The sequence below is a fragment of the Crinia signifera genome, chromosome 1 (genome assembly GCF_055691185.1).
Source record: "Crinia signifera chromosome 1, ASM5569118v1, whole genome shotgun sequence".
Taxonomy (NCBI): domain Eukaryota; kingdom Metazoa; phylum Chordata; class Amphibia; order Anura; family Myobatrachidae; genus Crinia; species Crinia signifera.
In genome coordinates, this window is record NC_139217.1 from 406,935,395 (window position 1) to 406,959,418 (window position 24,024).

Sequence of the window (24,024 nt, forward strand, 5' to 3'; positions counted from 1 at the left end):
CTGACCAAACGCCACGCCGTGCTGACATTCTAAGAACACACGCCCACAGGACGTCCGCATACCTTCGGACGGACTCACTAAGAAGAGGGAGTGTATTCGGACTTCATCCATGTGTGGTGGGAACACAAAGATTCTGCACGGTCTTACCACGTACGAATGGACGGGAAACTGACCGTGCGCACCGATTCTGTGTATTTCCGCAAACCTCGTTACTCTATTCGGAACTCATGCATCTGCAACATGACATACTTATGCAATTAGCCAACCTCATAAAAAATGGTTTATTTGTAAATGTAATCAATTAATTCCTAATTGATACTTAAACACATTACTAGCACTTTCGATTAACCCTTACATCATGTTAAGTGGTATTACTTCATTGTTGCCCCTTTACCTGTCTTAGTGGATCCAATTGAACCTGTGAAAAGAGTGTAATTAATCACTAATGAGTAGAGGAGTGGATTGTATTGTGGTCAGCTGAGAGTGCTTCAGGTGCAGGCGTACTAATTTGGCGAACCGAATGCCTAGCGCATGAACAAGTGCCCTCCTGCAAACTGAAACTTGCTTATGGACCCCGCATATTTCATGCGTGTTGGGTCGCTTGCAGTCGGTGTCCTGTCTGAATTCACGCCTACCATATTTCGTGCACTCCCACGTGTACGCCCAGATTTACGCCCAGTTTTGCCCACTTTGAAACTGTGCCCTTGTGTACGCCCACATGACGCCCATATTATGTCCATATTTCCTGAGCCAATTCGGTGCACATTTCAGGACGGTCTTGGCGAGAACGAGTGCGGAGACACTACGTTACACATGTGCATAGCATTGCCTACGCATGCGCAGACGGCTAAAATGCGCCCTCCGAAAGAATTCGTAACGGAACACACCAAGCAGAATAAGGCCCTATGTGCTGTAACTATGAAACTATATATGATCTTGATGGTAACCACCAGTACCTCATATGCGAATTTACCACAGACTCTGATAGTTTCTTGTATATACACAAAATACATTTTTATGTTCGTACATTATTTAATCAATTTTCCTCGTTGTTACACCAGCTCTATTGAAGATTATTCAGGCTTTATTAGAGCCTTATAGGAGCTGTTTACTCCAAAAGAAAAACTAATTGTTAATCAAACAGGCATAAGTGAATGTTAGGTCAGTCAGCTTCTCCAGGAATGCTGGAACGCTCCCAAGGTGATGGAATGGAGATCCCTGTGAGGTTACATCCCTTTATATTTGGTCACACCCACTTTTCAGGAAGCTGTGCCTCTGGTAAGAAGAGAATAATGTGGGTGATGCCTCTGAGAATGATCCCAGTTGCACAGCAATATGCTTTCACAAAACACAAGATTATTACCAGGCAGGTCAAATAATTTACTGAGCAAAATTTGAATGAGAGTTTGCAAATTCTGCAAAGCCACAATGAAATAATTATTCTAAATTTAATCATTTACATATATGTCATTTACATATATATCCTACCACAGTATTATTGCTCAGTGGAAATGAAAGATAATAATGTAAAGATATTTTGATAACAATCAAAATACTATTTCAATAACATCTTAAATACATTTGTTTAATATTACTTCTAATTGTATGATCTGAGATATAATATCTGAGATATTAGATGTAAAGTAATTCCAATTAAAAAGTGATTAAAAATAACTCCAGTTAAATATATTCAATCGACTAAAAAAATTAATAATTCTATTGAAGTAATTGTAAAACCCTTATTACGTGACTTTAATAGGAATATTGCAATTGTACTACATATTAAAAATGTACTATAATTTAATATAGAGTTAATGCTTTTTATATTGATTTTCAAAACAATGGAGACACTCCAAAAATGCAATGTCTGTGAGAAAGAGGGAAACAAAGAGTGAGAAAGAATGAACAGAGATAGGGGTAGATTTATTAAGCTCAGTGAAGTGATAAACTGTCTGGTTTTTATCGCTGGCCAATCAGCTCCTACCTGTGAAGCTACAGGCTTGGTTTGAAAAATGACAGGTAGGAGCTGATTGGCCGGTGATAAAAACCAGACAGTTTATCACTTCACAAAGCTTAATAAATCTACCCCATAGAGAGAGAGGGGGAGGAAAATGCACAATGGCCACCACAGGCCAAGTGTAAACATAAGATATTTTCAACTAATTTTTGGAAAACAAACTTTGAATTATTTAGGGAATCTTTAAAAGAAATTGAGCGGGAAGCGTTATTTGAGAGAAAAATGCAGAGGAAATGTGGTAAACCCTTAAAAATTTGCTCATAACACTATTAAATATATCCCAAAAGGCAATAAGGGTAAAATCAAAAGCCACCATGGTTGAAAAAAAGTAAGCACAGCAGTAAACAGTAAGCAAAGAGCATTTAAAATTTACAAGGCTAATGGGAATGAGGAGGCGTTCAATAAATACAGAGAATGAAATACAATTTGTAAAAGGGAAAATGATGAACGCAGAGCCACAGAGAGCAAAACCAATCCCAAGAAGTTTTTCAAATACATAAAGAGCAAAAAAATAATAAAAGAGAATGAAGAACCATTATGGAAATAGATTTACTGAGGATAAGAACAAAGCAGAACTGTTAAATACATTTTTTTCATCTGTGTTTACTAGGGAGGAGCAGACAGTAGAACTTAATATTGAATTCACTGCATATGAGATAAAAAAAAGAGGCTCAGAAAAATCAAAACAAACAAATCCCCAGGTCCCAACATGACTCATCCAAGGGTTCTAATGGAATTAGCAAACCCTCTGTATTACATTTTTGAAAACTCATTTCATCTCGTAAGGTTACATAAGATAGTAACATAGGGCCTTATTCTGGTCGATGCGTACATTTCCGAATACTTTCGGATGGCGTTTTTTAGCCGTCTGCGCATGCGTGGGGAACACTATGCACATGTGCCACGTATGGTCTCCGTACTTGTACTCCCCAATACCGTACAGAAATGTGCACCGCAATCACTCGGGAAATATGGGCGTATTATGGGCGTCATTCGGAACTACACAGGGGCGTACTTTCAAAGTGGGCTAAACTGGGCGGAAACATGGGCAGACACGGGGGAGTGCACTTATTTTGGTAGGCGTGCATTCGGACAGCATACCGAATGCACGCGAACAAAAAGGCTAGAAATATGCGGTGTCCATAAGCAAGTATTGCTTTGCGGACACCACTCGTTCATGCGCTAGGCAATCGGAACGCCTAATCAGTACAACCAATGTCAGCTGAACACAATACAATCCACTCCTTTACTCATTACTCATTAATTACACGCTTCAATTGGAACCATTGCAGCTTAAATGGACCATTACTAAACACACACATATATGCTGCACTTTTCACACACTTTTACACTGCAAATAATGGACACAATTTAATATTAATAATAGAAATACACATGTCACTTCTACATGTATCAATTAAACCACACATTTGGGGGGAAAAAAAAAACATTTATTACCAGAACTTATAAAATAAAATGGAAACCGTAACAAATTAAAAGGTACAATGCCAGGATTAAAAATAAAAAATATATAATAAATACATGAATTTTTGACATACATAGCCACAGCAGAATCATTAGGAACACATCAGGTGGCTTCACAACAAAAGTATAGCACCAACACTTCAAGTACAGCAGAAGTAATGGTAGCCGAAAGAGGCTACCAGGGGAACCAAACATGACATTCGAAACGAGGGCAAATGTGGGTACCCTCTGCACGGAATTGGACACAGGAAGCTGACACACACAGCTCAATGAAAGATTTGGGAAGACATAAGGGTGGAGATTAATGCGGACACAAGTTCATCTGCGGGCACGTTTGCCCCTGGTAGGCTCCTTGCCATGTGCAGCAGCTCTTCGGCCACAGCCACGTTCTGATGATGGGCCAGGTGGAGCAGATGCTGGTGAGGGGGGGATGGTGTTCTCCCTCTGCCAGCAGGGAGTGATGCTGGTGGGAATGCACCAGAAACGGATGACAATAGGACCCTATTGCTGGCAACTAGCTCCACCATAAGCTAATTATGGTGGAGGAGGAGGTCATTTTGGCGCAGGGCTTGATCAGCCAGCACCTGCGATAGTCTGCTGGGTGCTGACCAAACCCTGCATGACCTCCTCGGTCCTACGCATCCGCTCTGATGCCAAGTCTCCCTGCTGGTGAATATGGGAAAGCACCTGCACCCACCTCTCGAATTCGGCCTCGGGCGGTGGCTGCTGCTGCACGGGCCTGGCACTGGTGGCAGGTGGCACAGACTCCTCAACCTCAAGAGATTCTGGACCAAGCGGTGGGGATGCTGGTGAAAGAGAAAATTACAATTACTACACATTCCATGCAAAATTAGGACCAGCTACTTATGGCATGGCAAATAATTACCTTCAAGAAAAGAAGCCAAGACTTCCGCTGGGGCCTCGCTATCGATGGTGCTCACCCCCCGGACCTCCTCTACTGCAATGCAGCTCTCTGCCATCTCCTCCAGGGGGGTGAGCTTCAGCTTTCCAGGCATGGGGCCAGCCCCAGAGGTGTGGCTGTGTTCCCACCGCTGGGTCAATTTCTTCTTGAGGTTGGTTTTGAAGTCGTGCCACCTGCAATCAAAGTTTACATATTACTACATGTCACTCCTCATGTTTGCTGTACCACCCATTGCAATATGCAACAGATTACAACATGTGCTTCATTACACACAACTTACATTCAATGAAAATATAAAAACAACCCTTAGAAGATACATTCACACTCACCCTACAATAACTATTGATTAAATGACATGGCAAACATGTCTGTGGCTCCAAGCAACGTGACCGCCCATTGACCAACTCCATCTAACATCTAATGTAAACATTACTGGTCTTGTACTGCTCAAATGTAACGCACATGAACTTGCCTCTTCTTAACATGCTCCGTCTCACGAACTTGTGGAGCCACCGCATTAATCTCCGCCGTTATGTCCTCCCAAATCTTCCATCTCCTTGTGTGTGTCAACCTGTCCTGTGGACACTCGATCCAATCCCGTGCGCGGGGTACCAGGATGGCAAGCTCCTGCACTTCGAATGCCATGTTTCTGCTGCTTGGTTCCTCTGTTGCCCTATTTGGGCCACGCCCACGCCCACGGCCACTGCCACCGACACGGCCACTGCCACGGCCACGGCCACCTGTCGCTGTACTCGAAGAGCTGGCCAGGCTACTCTGTTGGGAAGCCACCTGTTGTGTTCCCAATGATTCTGCTGAGGCTGAAGATGGGCCAGCTGCCGATTGGCCTGATGTAGATGGCCCATCTGGCTGCTGTTCTCCCAATGGCTGGTCTGGGTTGAGGGGGACATAGCTGGTGTTGGAGTCCATGTGGGCAAACAGGTCCTGCAACACCTGCTCTTCCTCAGATTGTGAGCCAGCCATGTTTGCAACAACATACATGAAATGTATATGTGAATGTACATCTGTACTGTGCACTTGTTTGGTATGTACTACAAATGACACTAACCATTCCATATGTAAATCCAGTCCACCACTTACGCAAAAGTAATCAGTGCTAGCATCCAAATCACATGTGAAAGGTCTCCAAATTCTGGCTTGATGCTAGGTACATTTCATTCATCTTTAGTGTGGCCCAATAGAAGGTAAGTGTACACATGGCACCATGGCCTAATATTGGGAAAAGGTCTTGCACTAGTTGCAATGTTTCTGCTGTATAGCTTTCTCTATAATAAAGCAGTTTAGTACCTTGTAGAGTTAGGTGTAACTGGCTAGTGATGCAGACTATTTCACCTGTTGCTTTCACCCATGTTTGGTGAATGTAATAGATTATATATAATGGGTTGCCAACTTCTTTCACCCTGTCTGTTTAGGAGATACTAAGTAATTGCATGGTCTGCTCAACTATGCAAAGGTACAGCAAGTGTGGGTTGGCGATGCAATGGGTTAGCCGTCTGTTGTGGCGCATACACGCTGTTAATGACAAAATGAACAATAAAGTTAATACCAAATATCACTCTGAACAACCAATTACAGGACATGATTGCTTGAAATGTGCCATTGCTAAGATGGCGGCCTATGGGAGAGCAGCCCCATTTTCTCCAGCGGAGCTGAGGGCACTGGTCTCCATTATGGAGACCAGGCTGGGGCGTGCGGGGCCCTTCATTACCAACAGGCAAAAGCACCAGGCGTATGTCGCAGCCCGCAGGCACATATTCGCGCGCACCCAGGTGTGCAGGACCATCGCCCAGCTGGAGCGGCGTTGGTCGGATCTGAGGCGGCGCCAGCCAGAAAAGCTCCAGCTAATATGGGCCAGCATTGCACGATGTAAGTGTTTACCCATTAAATGGCCAATTGTACAATATTGCTTACATGACCTTTTTTAAACCAATAAGGTAACCTGCCTGATCCATGAGTTAAACATGGCATACACTATATGTGTGGTACTTCCTGTTTGACACCCTGTAATGGTCATAAAATATGTAATTGTGTAGGATTATTGTTTGTGATGCTTACAATGGCCCAAATGTCACATCATAACTGCCATGTTACAGGCTCTGTTTTATAAAAGCCACTAAGGAGCTGATTGGCTGTACATTTATCTCTACTTATCACCTTTGGATTTATTGCTTGTTAAGGCTTAATACAGCTGTCCAAATGACCCCTAATTGGCATTTTTTTGTCTCAAACACAGTACGGGATCGAGCAAGACAGGCACGGGAGGAGTCAGAGGCGGCCCAGGCCCAGGAGGAGGTCGCAGATGAGATGGACGAGGAGGTGGTGTTGGAGGAAGGGGTGGCGGAGGAAGTGGAGGCGGAGGAGGTGCCAGAGGAAGGGGAGGAAGTGGAGGAGGAGGTGTTGGCAGGTGAGGCGGAGGTGGTGCCAGTGGAGGAGGAGGAGGTGCCAGCTGAGGAGGCCCCGGAAGAAGAGGAGGATGAGGAGGCCTGTGAGGTGGTGCAGGCGGCCGAAAGTGGTATGTATACATAAAGAATCATTATTCCTTTTCTCATCTACTATTTGCTATGTAGCCCTGGTGATTCAATAGTGTTTTAAAATACTATAAAGTCATATAACAAACAGGGTAGCAACAGACACACTTAGATAGGGTGCCCAAACCATCCCTTTCATCCTGGACACATATTAATGACACAGGTTGTGGGGATGGCTTTCAGGTCGATTTTAAGTGCCACTGAACTTGTGTAGTTAATCTGTATCCTGGAAGAAAGGGATGACGTGCTCATGTAAGGGTTACATGTCCCTGCTGCAAGCGTACAATCTGTAGCCTCATATAGGTGAATAGAGTTTACAGGTGATTGATCTTTCTAAACTAGATTTAGTATGACATAAATGGAGTATGGACAGGCGTGGCTTAGAATGGAGTAACAAGTGGTCAGTGCCCCTGGGCCCTCCTCTAGCTAAACACCCCCTGCGGTCTGCATGTATTGTTGGCACCATAATTGTGTGTTGATTTGGTCTTAGTAATGATTTTGTGCATGGGAGTGGGTTAGTGCTGCAGCTTCACCTAACTGGCATTATGACAATGATTTATGGAGCAGACCATCAGAAGGCAAGCCATGCTTGATTGCATAAATGTACTGTGCATTCCTGAGAGTTGACTAAGTCCCATGCCACGCTCCATCATATAACAGACACTTAGCGCTTTTTGATGAGTTGGTATTGGTGGAGCTCATGACATGCTTCTCAGAGCTTAGTCATGGGTGGGTTTGGATTCAGAAGGAGCACTATGACTGTGAGGTGTTCTACAGAGTAAAGGGTAGAGGGAAAAAAACAGGCTTTCCATCTAGGATGTATGCATGTATGTATAGATGTATGTGTCATATATATATAGTTATATATGTCTCTATATACATATATATATATATATATATATATATACACACACACCTGTCACCTTGCATTTATTTAATTTATGTATGACTATGTTAAATGTATGCATGAATACCATTACTAATTTGACCCTTTTTAACATGTCCACAGATGAGCCAGCCCAAGCAGAAGAGGGTATACGTGGGGCCCTCTTGAGAATGAGGGACCACATGCGGCTGGTCATGGCCGATTTACAAGACCTTATCGACCTTATTTTGTAATTTTTTTTTTTCATTAAAAATGTTGGTTGTACTTTGAATAAATTGTTTATTACAGTTCGAAGTTGTCTGTGTGTTTTGTTTACATTAAACAGTATATGTGTAAATTGTTTATACTCTTTTAAATTAGCAAAATGTACATACTGTATATAGATGTATGTTATGTTCACATCATGTAAGGGTTAATGTCTGTAATGAATGTAGTAGTAATGTGTTTCAGTATGTATTAGGATTTAATTGATTCCAATAGAAAACAAGCACTTTTTAATGAGGTTGCCTAATTGCATAAGTGGGTCATGTGATCGATTTCTGCGTTCAGATAATAGTGTTGAATTTTGCGTAAATACACCGCATCGGTGCGTACGGCCAGGTTACCGTACGTTCTGATGCGGTAAGACCGTGCTTACGCTGTATGACCGTGCCGAATCTGTGCGTGTCCACCGCACATGCAAGGTTTGTATGTCGTCTGTACACACGCCCTCTGCTTAAACAGTGAGTCCGTCCGAATGCGGAGGTTCGGTGGGCGTTTCTACGGACGATGTCCGCACAGCGTGGCGTGCGGCCCGCTCCGTAAGAATTCGGGAAAGTACGCACCGATCAGAATAAGGGCCATAGTAACATAATAATTAAGGCTGATAAAAAGACGTTAGTCCATCGAATTTAACCTTTCTAACTTATAACTCTGACTCTACTTCCTCTTCACTACCTCTGTCAGTCGGAGTTCCGCAAGGTTCAGTCTTAGGTCCTCTGCTTTTCTCAATCTATACCTCCTCACTTGGCAAACTAATCAGCTCTTTTGAATTTCAGTATCACTTATATGCAGATGATACTCAAATCTATCTATCAACCCCAGAGTTGTCACCAGTGGTTTTGGCCCAAGTCTCTGAATGTCTCTCTGCCATCTCATCTTGGATGTCTTTTTGCCAACTCAAACTCAATATTTCCAAAACAGAATTACTTATATTCCCACCTACTAAGAACAGTTACCATCCTGATATCTCCATCACTGTTGACAACTCTACAATCTACCCTACCCCACAAGCTCGTTGCTTAGGGGTCATCCTCGACTCTGACTTATCCTTTCTTCCCCACATTCAATCCGTCTCCAAATCATGTTACATGCATCTAAAAAACATATCCAAAATACGACCGTATCTGACACAAGACACTACTAAATCTCTTATCCATGCACTCATTATATCCCGCATTGATTATTGCAATAGTCTCCTAATTGGTCTTCCCAAGAACAGACTCTCACCACTACAATCCATTTTAAATGCTGCTGCTAGGCTGATCTTCCTTGCAAGATGCTCATCGTCTGCTGATCCGCTCTGCCAGTCCCTCCATTGGTTACCTGTGTTTTACCGTATTCAATATAAAACACTTCTACTCGCATATAAAGCTACTAACCATACTGCACCAGCATATATCTCTGCACTTATCCCAAAATATCTCCCATCTCGACCACTCCGCTCTGCACAAGATCTGCGTCTCTCTTCTGCACGGATCACTAGCTCCCATTCACTATTACAGGACTTTCATCGGGCTGCTCCCATCCTATGGAATGCCCTTACACTCACAATAAGACTCTCCACTAGCCTCCAAACTTTCAAGCGTTCCCTGAAAACTCACCTCTTCAGGCAAGCCTATCATATTTAAGTTCTACACGCATAACCCTCTGAGGCACTTATGCATTATATAGCTTCCCTTCTGGACCTGTAACTTGGTGGGACTGCTATGCTATTACTGGTGCCTGTCCTTGTGTTTCCCTCCTATATCTCTAGAGATTGTAAGCTTGCAGCAGGGCCCTCCTACCTCCAAGTCTGTCTGTTGTTACCCAGTTTGTTTTACCACTGTCTACTATTGTAAAGCGCAACAGAATCTGCTGCGCTATATAAGAAACTGTAAATAAATAAATAATAAATATAACTATTGAGTAAGTCATATCATCAGGATTCCCTTAATGGCCAAAAATGCATCCTGTTTTGATATAAATTCATTAACATTAGTTGCTGTAATCACCCTCACCGGCAATGAGTTCCAGAATTTTACTGCTCTAATGGTGAAGAATCTAGGTGCCTAAGGACTTGAGAATAGCAGAGATAGTACCAATATTCAAGAAAGGAAAAAGGGATGACACAGCAAATTATAGACCTGTGAGCTTAACATCAATAGTGGCTAAATTATTGGAGGGAATTTTAACAGAGGGTATGAAAAAACATTGAGAGCTGCAAAGCAAAATCAGTATTAACTAACATAGATTTGTAAAAAATCGTTTGTACCAAACAAATTTAATAAGCTTTTATGAAGAAGTCAGCAACAACCTAGACAATGAAAATACTGTAGACGTGGTCTTTATTGGATTTTGCTAAGGCTTTTCATAAGGTGCCACATAAGCGGGTGATAAATAAAATGGAGAATTTGGAACTAGGGGTAAAAATTTGTAGATGGGTAGGAAACTGGCAGCAGAATAGAGAACAGAGAGGTTTTAAACAGTGCAGTATCGAGTATGATACGAATACTAATTGAAGTGTCACAGGGGTCGGTGCTAGGGCCTCTTTAACATATTTATTAATGATATTAGGGTTGGTATACTGAGCAAAGTTTTCATTTTTGCTGATGACACAAAACTGGGCAGAGTTTTGAACAATCAAGGATGTCTCCACGCTTCAGAGCGATCTTAGTAAACTAGAAGTGTGGGCAAAAAATGGAAAATAAGGTTCAATGTGGATAAATCCAAGATTATGCATCTTGTGAGAAATGACCAGTGTACTAATTATAACTTAAGCGAGATGGCATTGGGTAAATCAGAACTGGAAAAGGAGTCCAAATAGATAACAAACTGGGATATAGTGCATAGTGTCTTGTAGCAACAAATAAGGCCAAAAAGACACTAGCCTGTATAAGAAGTGGTATGGAGACTTAGGGACTCAAAGAAAGAAGAGCAACAAAACTAATAACAGGGTTGGAGAAATTAAGCTATGAAGATTGGACAGATTTTGATGGCTTACGCTAGAAAAGAGATGTTTAAGGGAAGAGATGCTTAACATGTACAGATATATCAGGGGCCAATATAAGGAAGTCAGGCACCCATTTTGCTTTGATAAAGAACTCTAGGACACGTGGGCATGCATTTAGACTAGAAGACAGAAGATTTCCTACCCTTAGAAGGAAAACTTTTTATGGTCAGGGAAGTTAAATTGTGGAACTCTCTTCCTGGAGAGGTGGTGTCGGCAGACACAATAAATACATTTAAAATCAGGTTGAACAAACATCTATTGGGTAAAATCATCCTAGGGTACAAACAAGAATCATAATCTGTCTATAATAAATTCAGAATACAAAATGTACATAAAGGGATGTAGCAAATAGATCATACCAAGATTGAACTCAATGGATGCATGTCTTCATTTAGCCTTAACTACTATGTAACTTTGGTCAGGGATCTACTTAATTTTTAATGCATTGCTTACAAGGGGATCTGCTTAGGCTGCTCAGGGCAGCACGGACTGTGTAATGGTTAGCATTACTGAAAAAGCACTGAGGTAATGGGTCCAATTACATGGGCCTAGGTAGGTTAATTGGCTCCCAACAAAATTAAACCTAGAATGTTTGTGTGTGTGTACATGTGGTAGGACATATAGATTGTAAGGCTTGAAAAAGCCCTTATGCGGTGAAACACATGTCGGCGGCCAGTGCGCGTGGATTGCAAAAAAAATACAATTGTATACAAATAGATAACGGATTTAAAATGTATTAAAATGTATTAGGATCATGGGGATTAGATGATACTGCATGGAGATTGATTAATGCTGACAGGTGCAGATAAAATAGTGGGAAAATCTAAAAGCAAGCCCCCCAACCACTCCATAGGGAAATTCCTTACCCAAAGGTTGATCGCCGGTCCAGGTGGAAACCTAAGGAAAAAAACTTGTTTGAGATATAAAGTGACTTATAACATAATGCCCACAGAGGAAATATTCAACTATTGTAAACAGCAATAAAAAGTTATTACACATTAGTAAAAATTTGACTTAACTTGATTGGGAAATCACTGCCCATGATTGACTGCTGGTCCAGGCTCGAGTTATTGGACAGGGAAGACCCAGCTGAGGAACAGAACAGATACGTTTACAATTCAAGAACGAAAAGTGCTGACCATACCACCCTCAATCTCACCTTCCAATGTGAAAACATTTTGGTCAATGTCATAAACCTTCTGAATAAAATTGCAACCGCATAACAGATCACAAATGACATTGTAAAACCCAAAATCCCCATCAGAATACACCCGGTTAAAATTTCAGTGACAATCAGCAGAGCCAGGGCCAGTGTTTTTAACACTACTCACATTTTCTTTTCTTTCTACACCAATTATATGTTGTTAATGTCAAAAGATTTTAACCTCTATTTTCACCCCCATGGAATTTCCTGAATGCTCCCTGAATAGGAGAAAATAAAGGGATCTTTTTCATGAACACTAATAAAAGTGAAGTTTTAATGAACTAATAGAACTTTCTCATAGGTGTGCATCTAACAGTGACAATTCTCTTTCTCGTTTTTTGACTTCTGTATAAAGTAAACCCTATTGCTTTGGACTGCACCCCCGCAAAAACCAACAGTATAAAATTGCGGAATAAAGCCTAAATTATAAGGCAAAATAACTTAGTGTGCAGACTCACCTTATCTTTCTAGCATGCTCATGATCCTGGGTTTCATTCTTGGAAATTGTGGGTACAGTAAATGTATTTTTTTTATTTCTGTTTCGAATTTTGTTAGCAATATTACAATTGATATATATATATATATATATATATATATATATATATATATATATATATATCTTTTGGCTCACTTTATTAACCCCAGAAAAAGGACTGTCTGCAACGAAGCAAGTACCTCCTAAGAAGCACACCCATACCGTACACAGCGTAAGGACATCACTGAATCCATTGCATCTTTTTCCCAACAAAAAAAATGAACAGAAAATACACTGGAAATAATATCAGAACACAATTCTAAATAATTTATCAAGAGTGCACACCTCTATTTTTCGATGAATTGAACTTCAGCTGCCAGGCATGGTAGTCATGCTAGTCAATGCCACTATAGCAATGGAAACAAGTATCAAAAACCTCTGAAAATCTCATAGTGATATCAGTGATGGTCATTTTATGTGCTGCATGTCCAAATTCTCTTTTCACTGCCCGTTTCAGTTATCCAAAGGTCCTGCATTGGTGGCTGTGTTTGTGTCGGAGACAGACAATCAGATCAAGAAAAGCCGGCCTTCTTTTGTCTTGATATTTTAGTTATTTTGTGGGGCCACTTTACAAAGTGATTCTGGAGACCTGCCCTCATGTGTAAGGAATGTTATCACTGCGGCCACATCACAGCCCAATTTGGGAGAACCAAAAGTATGACAGTGTGCAAGAAAATACTGTACGACTTGCTGATGTAAAAATAAATATATCCACCATAATAGAACCTGGTGCATACTATACAGTACTGTATTATACACATAGGTGTGCGCACATTGAGTGTTAGGGGTGCACAGGCACCCCCTAATGCTGTGCCCACCCTTATGAACACCTCCCTGCCGCTAGAAATACCAGCAATACCTTTTACCAAAGACTATTACTTTTTAGAACTGTATTCCATTAAAAGAATCACCCATCAATCAGTTATGTGTGTTTTGTATTGTTAATTGAACTAGACTATTGTCATATCGCTACACACCTGCTTCATCCATATATTTTTTTTTACTTTATTTGCATGTACTGTTACACAGAGTAATTAGAAGATTACAACTGAAATAGGCAGGAAATTATGATGTGGCTAAGAGAGTTTTATATTGTAGCGAGGGTCAATAGATGATGGTAGACACGCCTGATTGGCGGTGTTAGACACTCCCAAATTGGTGGGGTTAGACATGCTCAATAGGTGGTACTAGGCACACCCCTTTGACAGTGCACACCCTAATATATGTTGATGTAATATATATGTAATATATATGTAGATGTAAAAACACCTTTAAAACAGTAGTTTTTACACTACAATAATTGTTCCACATTATTACTGTACTGTATATTGGAGACTTTACAAATGCGTAATTGTAATTTTGAACAGTGACACCTGGTGGACAAACATAAGTATTGCACATTCCAGCAACTTAATGCACCACACTGTGGGGTAAATTTACAAAGATGGGGGTTCTATTGAAGATGGGATGTTGCTCATATCAACCAATCGGATTCTACTTCTTATTTATTTAGCACCTTCTAGTAGAAAATCGAATTGGTTGCTATGGCCAACATCCCATCATCAATAGAGCTCCCATCTTATTAAATGTACCCCTCTAACTCAATATGCAACAATGCAATGGAAAATACTGGGACCAGATGCAGTGTGACTACTGAGCCTGGCTACATCTGTATTGCTCAGTATGTTCTGCTTAAGGAGGAATTCAATTAGCCATGGTAGATTACTGTGGGCTCATTGATCCAATAGGGCTATTCAGTTAGCATTAAAGCCAGCAGCTATCAGAGATTTTTTTCACCTGATTCAATGGGTTGAAAAAAACCCGCTTTGAAGTTATGGGCTTATACACGGTACATGGGAGCAAATGTTACAACTGGTGCTTCAACAAGTAATTGTATTCCATTGACACACTGAATTTTCTTCTATTTCTTTATGTGGCATAATGTAGAGGGAAAAAAAGATTACATTGGAGAATAAATGGTTAACTATTGTGCTGTAACTGTATATTCTTCTTTTTTTATTATTGAAGACATAATCTAGAGAATGTACCGTTATCTAGAATAAATAATTTCACTGCAAATTACCTTAAATTCCACAGGCAATTTGGTACAGTCATTTACTTCAAAGATCGCTAGAATGTATGTTTTTTTTTGTGATTGATGCTATACTTTATTCTTATGAACAACTACAGTTGTCTGAAACATTTTAAGCCTTTTAGTATCAGTGTAAAAGCTTTCTATTGATAGGACGATGATGGAGATTTTGAAAGCTGTCCCTCATTTAATTAAGTTATGTGTCAAATTTTGGGCAAATTGTTGGTGCTGTAACTATTGGACAGTAATCATTTCCATGTAACAAAAGCATCAGACAACCTTTTCTACTATACACGGTGGTAAATTAACCAATTTAGGAAATTTGCAATTTTAGCAGTATTTTTCCTAGGTATCAATATTTAATTGGCGTAATGCTCATGAGTAATGGAAAAATGATGACAATTTTGGTACAAGGGAACTTTTTATTTACCGTAAATGCTCACATGTACTTCATGTCTTAAAACACAAATTATTATTATTCCTTACTCTTATTCCAAAGACTGCAGAGTTGATAATGTTGTTGTTCCAGCTTTACTGCATACAAATTACACAAGATGTGGGATGCAGACTTTTCAATACATGCCATGTTTCTGACTTGTACGCAATGCTGATGTTTACACAGCTGAGCGATAATCATGCATGTATCAGGAAAACACTGTGCATGCGCCATGGTACTTTTATGATGCTGCTTGCAGTGAAGGTTTACAGCAGGTTTGGCCAAACTGTGGTCCTCCAGCTGCTGTGAAACTACACATCCCAACATGCCTTGCCATAGTTTTAGCATTATCTAAAAGCAAAGCATGATGGAAATTGTAGTTTCAAAACAGCTGGAGTGCCATAGTTTTGCCATGCCTGGTTTACAGTATTCTCTATTTTTTTTTTTTTTAGAAAAATTCTATATTTCGAATTCCACAATTCCGTTCTTTTGATAACAGTATCTAGGAATATTAGGCTGGTGTAGTAGCATTTTGTCTCCAGTGGGACTATTCAATAATATCCAAAAAGCTTAGTAAAAGCTATCACTATATATATTTTGTGTGTGTGTGTGGGGGGGGGGAGGGGGTGGATTTAACAAGATTTGATAATAATGTCCCCATATCTTTATAGCATGATGCCAACTGTTTGGCAGTGATTTCCTTTGTGCCTAATATTGCACCGGTAGATGAGTCTTCTGTGTACCTCCTGTCAGTACAATGCAGATAAAACGTTTCAAATACATCAACAGTAAAATATGGTAGTTGACTAAGATAAAAATACATAACTGGGTCACAAGCAACAATGCACTACACTATATTCTAATCAATAACGTTTAAGATGGCATTTGTTTTCGGGGACAATATCAGGTGGACCCCTAAAGATTTACTCTTGACCTAAATTATGTGTAGACTAATGTTTCTGGAGATTGTATTCCAATAGTGCTTTGAAAGCTGATGTGTATATTGTTCAGTGGAATCTCATGCTGTCTTCCCCCTGTATTAGCGATAATGAGCTGTTGCTTTAACAGTAGTGTTAGACAATGGCATTATTAGATGTGGTGAAATGCAATGCGGTAGTGATCATGAAAGGGGTAGTGTAGTGTAGTGTAGTGTGGTTAATATAATTTTACCTGGAATCCTCTTTTTGTTATCGATCGAACCCTATCCATATAATATACTAATAAAAAACCCATAGCCAACAGAGGCAGCTTCCAAGGAGCACCCTTGCCAATAAATGAATATCCAGAAAGGTCAGATTATGGGCCATATGGTACTGACACTGAAAATGATCAAGGGTTTTTATGCGAGAAGAGCTCTGAGAAATATTGTGAGGTCAGCTGGACGGTTGGTCTTCATCAAGCTGTCATAATGATAGGCCTATTTATTGATGCCTGGAGCTGTAGCCCCAATGCGTCCCATTATTATCCTGTCCTGATATCTGATATACCCTCTTACTCAATAAATGGCCAGCCAATCATGAGACTCATGGCTCATGGATGAGAAACCTTAACGTGCTTTGACTGCTAAGACATTTCAATTAATAGTAACCATATGCCTAAATTTATTATTATTATTTATTTATTAACAGTTTATTGTATAGCGCATACATATTCCGCAGCGTTTTACAGGGAATATTTGAACATTCACATCAGTCCCTGCCCCAGTGCAGCTTACAATCTATATTCCCTACACGCGCACACACAAACATTCTAGGGTTCATTTTGTTGGAAGCCAGTTAACCTATCTGTATATTTTTGGATTGTGGGAGGAAACCGGAGTACCCAGAGGAAACCCACGCAAGCACAGGGAAAATATACAAACTCCGCACAGTTAGAGCCATGGTGGGGATCGAACCCATGACCTCAGCGCTGTGAGGCAGTAATGCTAACCATTACACCATCCATGCTTCATTCTAAATGAGTAGAATATAAAGGCTTTTGCTGATAATAAATAATCAGATATTTCATATGAAATTGCTTTGCATTTCTTAACCATTTATTCATTCTTTACTTATTTTCAGAAGGAAAGATAATAGAAGAAAATGAGGAACCAACTGTTTTGCTGCCATGGAGACCATTTTACTTTTCAGCTGCACAATGGTATAACGTGTGAAGTGGTAATTGTTATCAATACATAAATTGGCAAAGCGTAAACCTCAGCAAAATATAACATTACTTACTGAAGTCATCCAAGGAAGAAAACTAATTAAAGTGGAGAATCAAAGCATTTTGTGTCATTTCTTTGTTTATTGCTTAAAAGCAAAAAAAACGAATGCATTGACTTGTAAAATATAAATGATTATCTTTCCATGTGCTAATCCTCATACCATGGAATAAAACTACAACTTTTGGTGAGCTGGCAGGGCTATCACCTGAGGCACTGTGTCCCGGGGACACAGGAGTAGATATATTAAGCTCGGGGAAGTGACAAAGTGTCTGGTCTTTATCACCGTCCAATCAGCTCCTACCTGTCATTTTACAAACCAAGCCTGTAACTTCACAGTTAGGATTTGATTGGCCGGTGATAAAGTACCAGCCACATTATCCCTTCACTGAGCTTAATAAATCTGCATCAGAGTCACTCACAAAGTGCTATCTAGCCTTACTGCTGGGGGCATAGGCCCACTCACGTTACAGTCATTGATTAATTAGCAAAGTCACCACTTGTCCTTAAGAAGGAGTCTTCAGCTCTCCTTACAGAATATCTGGCTTGAGAGCGTCATTCTGCATGATATCATTACAGTTAATAATTGGGGGAAAAAAAGGGGGATTGGGAAGTAGGCCTGGGGCACAGGATTAATTTGTCGACAGTTTGTCCGATCCCACACAGTCTCAGACATATTCACATTAACCTTAGCTACTCCTCTCAACTACATCTAACTATCAACCTTTGACCGCACCTTAATAGAATACCCACGGTCCCGTCCGATTTCTTACAGTCTTTAACACTTACACAATAACTTTCAGCAACTCTTCTTCTTTTTTTTTTCTTTTTTTTTATACATAATTATATATATAATACCAATCCTCAGACTGTACTCTGTCAGAATATCTGCGGTCCTATCTGATCATGTATGGTCTCTGGCATGCCGGTAGCTCCTCCCCGCTTTGTGTGTAAATTGCCGAGCATCTGATTGCATTCTGTCAAATATTTTGCAGTCCTGCGCTTTATTATTGTACAGTTTCACAATTCTCTCCCACCCTATGCATGAATTGCCTGTTTCCTGACTGTAGTCTGTAAAGAACATCTTACGGTCCCATATTTATACATTTACTATTACCAGGGCTATTTTTCAGTAGGCTCCAGCAGGAACTGAGGCCGTTATTCTAGTTCACTCTTTCTGACAAAAGATTTCTTAGATGGACAAAACCATGTGCACTGCAGGTGAGGCAGGTGTTACTTGTGCAGAGATAATTAGATTTGGGTGGGGTTTTACACCTGCCTCACCTGCAGTGCACATGGTTTTGTCCATCTAAGAAATATTTTGTCAGAAAGAGTGAACTAGAATAAAGGCCTCAGTTCCTGCTGGAGCCTGCAGAAAAATAGCCCTGACTATTACCTACTACAAAGCTGGATACCAGCTTAATATGATCAATCCCTTTAACGCTGTTCACCTGAGCCCAATCAATTAACCTGGTCAGTCCCTCCCCCTTCCTGAACTGACACAGGATTGGCAAGAGATCATTTAAATAATGACAAGCCAGTCCTAGCTGTATTCCGATTGAGAAAGCCATACGTGAAACGTACGTCTCGGAAACACAAGTCCCCGCTGTGCACAAGCGGGCACCTCCCCGCCTCACCTGCTATAGACATCCAGATCCCGCAAGAGCTATCCTGCTACTGTGCTGATTGTGCTGACTTCGTGATTCTATCCACCGCAAACACCACAGCTGCAACAGCCGTCTCTCCCCCCCCCCCCCCCCCCCCTCACAGCCGGCTCACGCTGACTGCATTTCCCACGCCGGAGGAGACCAGTGAGACCAGCCAGAATACCCGGCATTCTGCTGCTCGCTCTATCCACCAGATTCACGGAGATCCCTGGCCGGCAGCAGATCCCTGTTTGCATTGTGATACCTGACGCCCGGTCATTCAAGCACCACTCCTGCCAGAATTCACCATATGAAAGCTGACCACCGCTTCTGACAAGCCGGCCTCCGCAGATAAGTGTATCCACACCAGGCAATCTGCCAGATTGTACATTACAAATCCCGGTCTGTGAGTTCAGCAGCCACTGCGGTATCCACACCTGACAATCTGCCAGATTGTACATCAAAAATCCCGGTCTGTGAGTTCAGCAGCCATTGCGGCATTTATCTTGTAAACTATTACTGTGATTATTCCCTCACCCTCTTGTTGTCGCCTCCATATATAAACATCATTGTTTAATTATACTGCGGCATAGGGCAATTACGCCAGCCATTGACTAAGCATAATTATACATAGACAGGAGATCAGCACCCATATTAAATGCCTTGCACACTGCTCATACAAGCCGGCTTTCGCAGATAAGTGCACCCACACCAGGCAATCTGCCAGATTGTACATTATAAATCCCGGTCTGTAAGTTCAGCAGCCATTTTCGGTATTCACACCTGGCAATCTGCCTGATTGTACATCGCAAATCCTGGTCTGTGAGTCCAGCAGCCATTGCGGCATCCACACCTGGCAATCTGCCAGATTGTACATCGCAAATCCCGGCCTGTGAGTTCAGCAGCCATTGCGGCATTTATCTTGTAAATCATTACTGTGATTATTTCCTTACCCTCTTGTTGTCTCCTCCATATATAAACATCATTGTTTAAATTATACTGCGGCATTAGGCAATCACGCCAGTCACTGACCAAGTATAATTATATTATATATGGACCGGAGATCAGCACCCACATCAAATGCCTTGCATACTGCTCATACAGTAATTCCCCAACTAATTGCAGGTTTCTAAAAATAGGGATCATATCAATGCTGCTTCCCACAAGTGGTTAACTTATTTCTCTTCTGTCCCTTCTCTTTTTTGACCTAACTTGCACGGCATCCCAGTGGTGTACCTTTTGAACCTAAGTTACTGTCCCTGCAATGCCATTTTCTGACAACAGGGACTAAAACTAGGGACATTTGAGGACTACATGCCTAAACGCACTCAAACACTTACTTCCTTCAATACTTCACTACCAGGGTGTTATCGCTCACCCGTTGTCCACTACAGGTATCACTGTACACAACGGGCAGCAGCATACACCAGGAACTATAGTGACTGGTATCTTACCTATCAATACTAACTATTGGTTCTCTCATTCCCAGAGGCCCAAATTGTGACCCTGCACTGTTCCATATACAACAAGGTCGATTTGGTTACCCCTGGCAACAGCAGAAACCTTCTTGTCTCTCTACTCCTATACTTGTGACGCTCTCGGGGTCCGCTCAACTACGCATTCACTGAATACCCTCACATGCGTAGGCAGCAGCCACTCCCTGAGCAAATACCCATCCCAAGTATTTCATTTACTTCTTAAATATCTTCCACCTTACCACCATAATTCTTAAGCAGCTACAATGTATTGATTGGATGTCACTGCATACAATGTCAAAATAGATCACTTTTAAACAATTTGAGGCTAGTTGTCTGTATTACCAGTGGAGACTATATATTCTTACCCGAAAAGGTTAAATTAAGTCATATCTCTCCATAAACTTTGACTTCCAGACAACAGGGAAAGCTTATATTTCACAGCTTTCTCACCAGTAAATATCTCCCACATTAATTCTGTTACAAGTGGGAACACAATGTGTGTGTAATGTTGTTTTGTCTCTGTCCTATGTCACTTAGGTCTGCCTTAATAGACCCATTTTACTAATAATAAAATACAGTTTCAACAGAGTTATAACACTGTACTAGAAGGCTGTGCCCCACCCGGGAGATTTCTTCATATCCTATCTTGGATATTTTTGTTTGAATGATATCATTACACCCAGCATTCTTGAGTAAGGTAGTGTGAGGAACTGCCAACTTTGTATCACGTCCAGTTAAATCCATATTAGGAGCCTGAGGCCACTGGACTTCCATGCTGGAGACAGTGGGGCACGTGCGAGCATCTCGTGCACACGCGCCCCTGGCGGGAGCTGGCCGCTGGCGGAGGCTGGTGATAGAATCACCAGCCCCTGCAAAGATGGAGCCTGCTCCATCTTTAGGTCTTCTCTACTTCATGGAAGTTTCATTTTGAAGTCTCTTTGAAGTCATTCACTGGGCCTGTCAGCTCAGAACTGAAGAATCTCTCTCAGTATTCCATTACAAAGCAATTGATTATAGCTTACTTGCTATTTTTCTGTGTATCTTTTTATTTAACCTCAGGCCTCTGATTCTGACAGATGTTTTGTTTACTCAGAGACAACTTTTTTGAGTTATTGGTTTTCAATCCGCAAAAAAGTTCTTCAACCTGCCTTAATTATATCCATCAATAATTGAGCAGAGCTGTCTTTATGAAAAAAGTGTATATTTCTGCACATGTGAAGAGTTACCCTTTCAAGATGCATTTGACTCTGCATTAGCAGGATATGCACCTAGTGTGATCATCATCAGTGTGTACTTGCATTTTCCCTGTAGAAAGTGCTATGTATTTTAACATATACAGTATGCACTTACTTGCTGGTCTGCATGTGCCACCTACAGTATGTGTAAACGCTCTTAAAGAACCTTGTAGCATGGTTTGGTACATGCAAAGTACAGCTGTGTAACAGCATTTGGACTGTATTGGTTTACGTTTTGAACATTCACATTGCAAATTTACTTAAGATACATAAACTGGTACAGTGTCAGATTGGGGCATGAAGGTTCCACCACGAGAAAGCAGCAGTAGGGAACCATACTTAAGAGACTTGGCCAAACATTAAAGAGGACGTACAGTAACCTGCAGACATGGATACTACAGCGGCTGGGTCCAAAAAACTTTGTTAAAGCAACAACTATTTTGGTACTTGTTTCCTAGCATAGCGCCACCGATTTTAATTGTATGAAATCGGGTCGCAAAAATCGGGTCAAACGCATCGCATGCAACCAAATCGCATGTGATTCGACTGACCCGACCGACCCGATTTTTTTACATTGGAACCAATGTTTGGTCCCTGAGACCCGATTTTACATTGGCCCCAATGTTAAATGCCCCCCAGACCCCATTTTTCATTGTATGCCCCCCCATTGTTAACGCCACGCCACGATCAACGTCAACCTGAAGCGTGGCGAGCACAGCGAGCCAGCAAGGGGCGGCGGTACGCTTCCTCCGAACTTTTCATACATCCACTATCCATGTCGGCGTGGAGTTGATTTTATATAGTGTGGCGAGCGCACCGAGGCTGAAGCGTGGCGAGCGCGCATTTCTTCAGACGTATTACGTGTGCGCTTCGGGTTGGCGTTCATCGTGGGGTGGCGTTAACAATGGGGGGGGCAGTTGACATACAAATTACCCATCTGGGTGGCTATACAATCAAAAATCGGGTATGGGGGGCCATTTAACATTGGTTCCTATGTAAAATCAGGTCCATCGCATTGGTCGCATCGCATGCCATGATAATGGCATGCGATGGACCCGATTTTAAATGGCCATTTAACATTACATACAATGTTAAATAGGGTCGGTCGCATTGGTCGCATCGCATGCGATGGACCCGATTTTTACATTGTCGGGAAAGCTCTTAAAAAGCCCGATATCGGGTTGGTCGGGTCCCATCGCATACCTTAAGTTAATGCGATGGGACCCGACGGGCGCCCTGCTAGGAAACAAGTATCACTATTTTTCATTGGCAAAGGGCAGATGTTGGTGCCAGAAGCCATGTTCCTGAGCTATCAGGTATCTGACCCTATAAGAGAGTAACGATGTATAATGTGAGTACACAGTCTGGAACCTTACATTATAGAAGGGGTTGAAGACATTAGGCAGTGGGGCCCACCAGGGATTTCCTCTGTACCACTATGGGCCACTCCTGCCCTGAACTGTTTAGGTCTACCATTTCTCTACTGCATCCTAGAAAAATATAGACAGATTCTGATTGGTTGCTATGAGCAACATTACCTCTTTATTTTTAGAAGCTTTAGTAAATTTACCCCTATGAGTGAATATATGAGTCTCTTTGAACCATCTTGTGTGAGCTAAATGAATAACCTGGGATCTCCATGCATCCACTAAGCCTCTTCCATGTCATAGCGAAGGAATGCCTAATACATTTTTGAAACATTTCTGAAAGAATCTGGATGCATGTGCGGTGTGACTAGAAGAACAAAAAAGTGTAATTGTTAAGAGACAATAGGGGAAATATAATAAGACGAGGGTTCTATTTCAGATGGGATGTTGATATGGGCAATCTTTCAGATACTGGGCGGGATGCTCTAACATCCGCAGCCCTCTAACGCCCCTCCCCCCCCTTTGCCGGGTACTGCATTGTTAATAATCGCATATGCTCTAACATATGCAATTATTAACGTAAGGGACAGCTGTCCCTTGCGATGCGGCTCCTGGGTCTGAGACCTGGGAGTCCGCCTGCACATGCGCAGAGCGCCGGAGCTGGCCTCAGGGCATGCTGGGAGGATCCCTCACACAGCGCTGCGGTAAGAAGCCCATAGGCT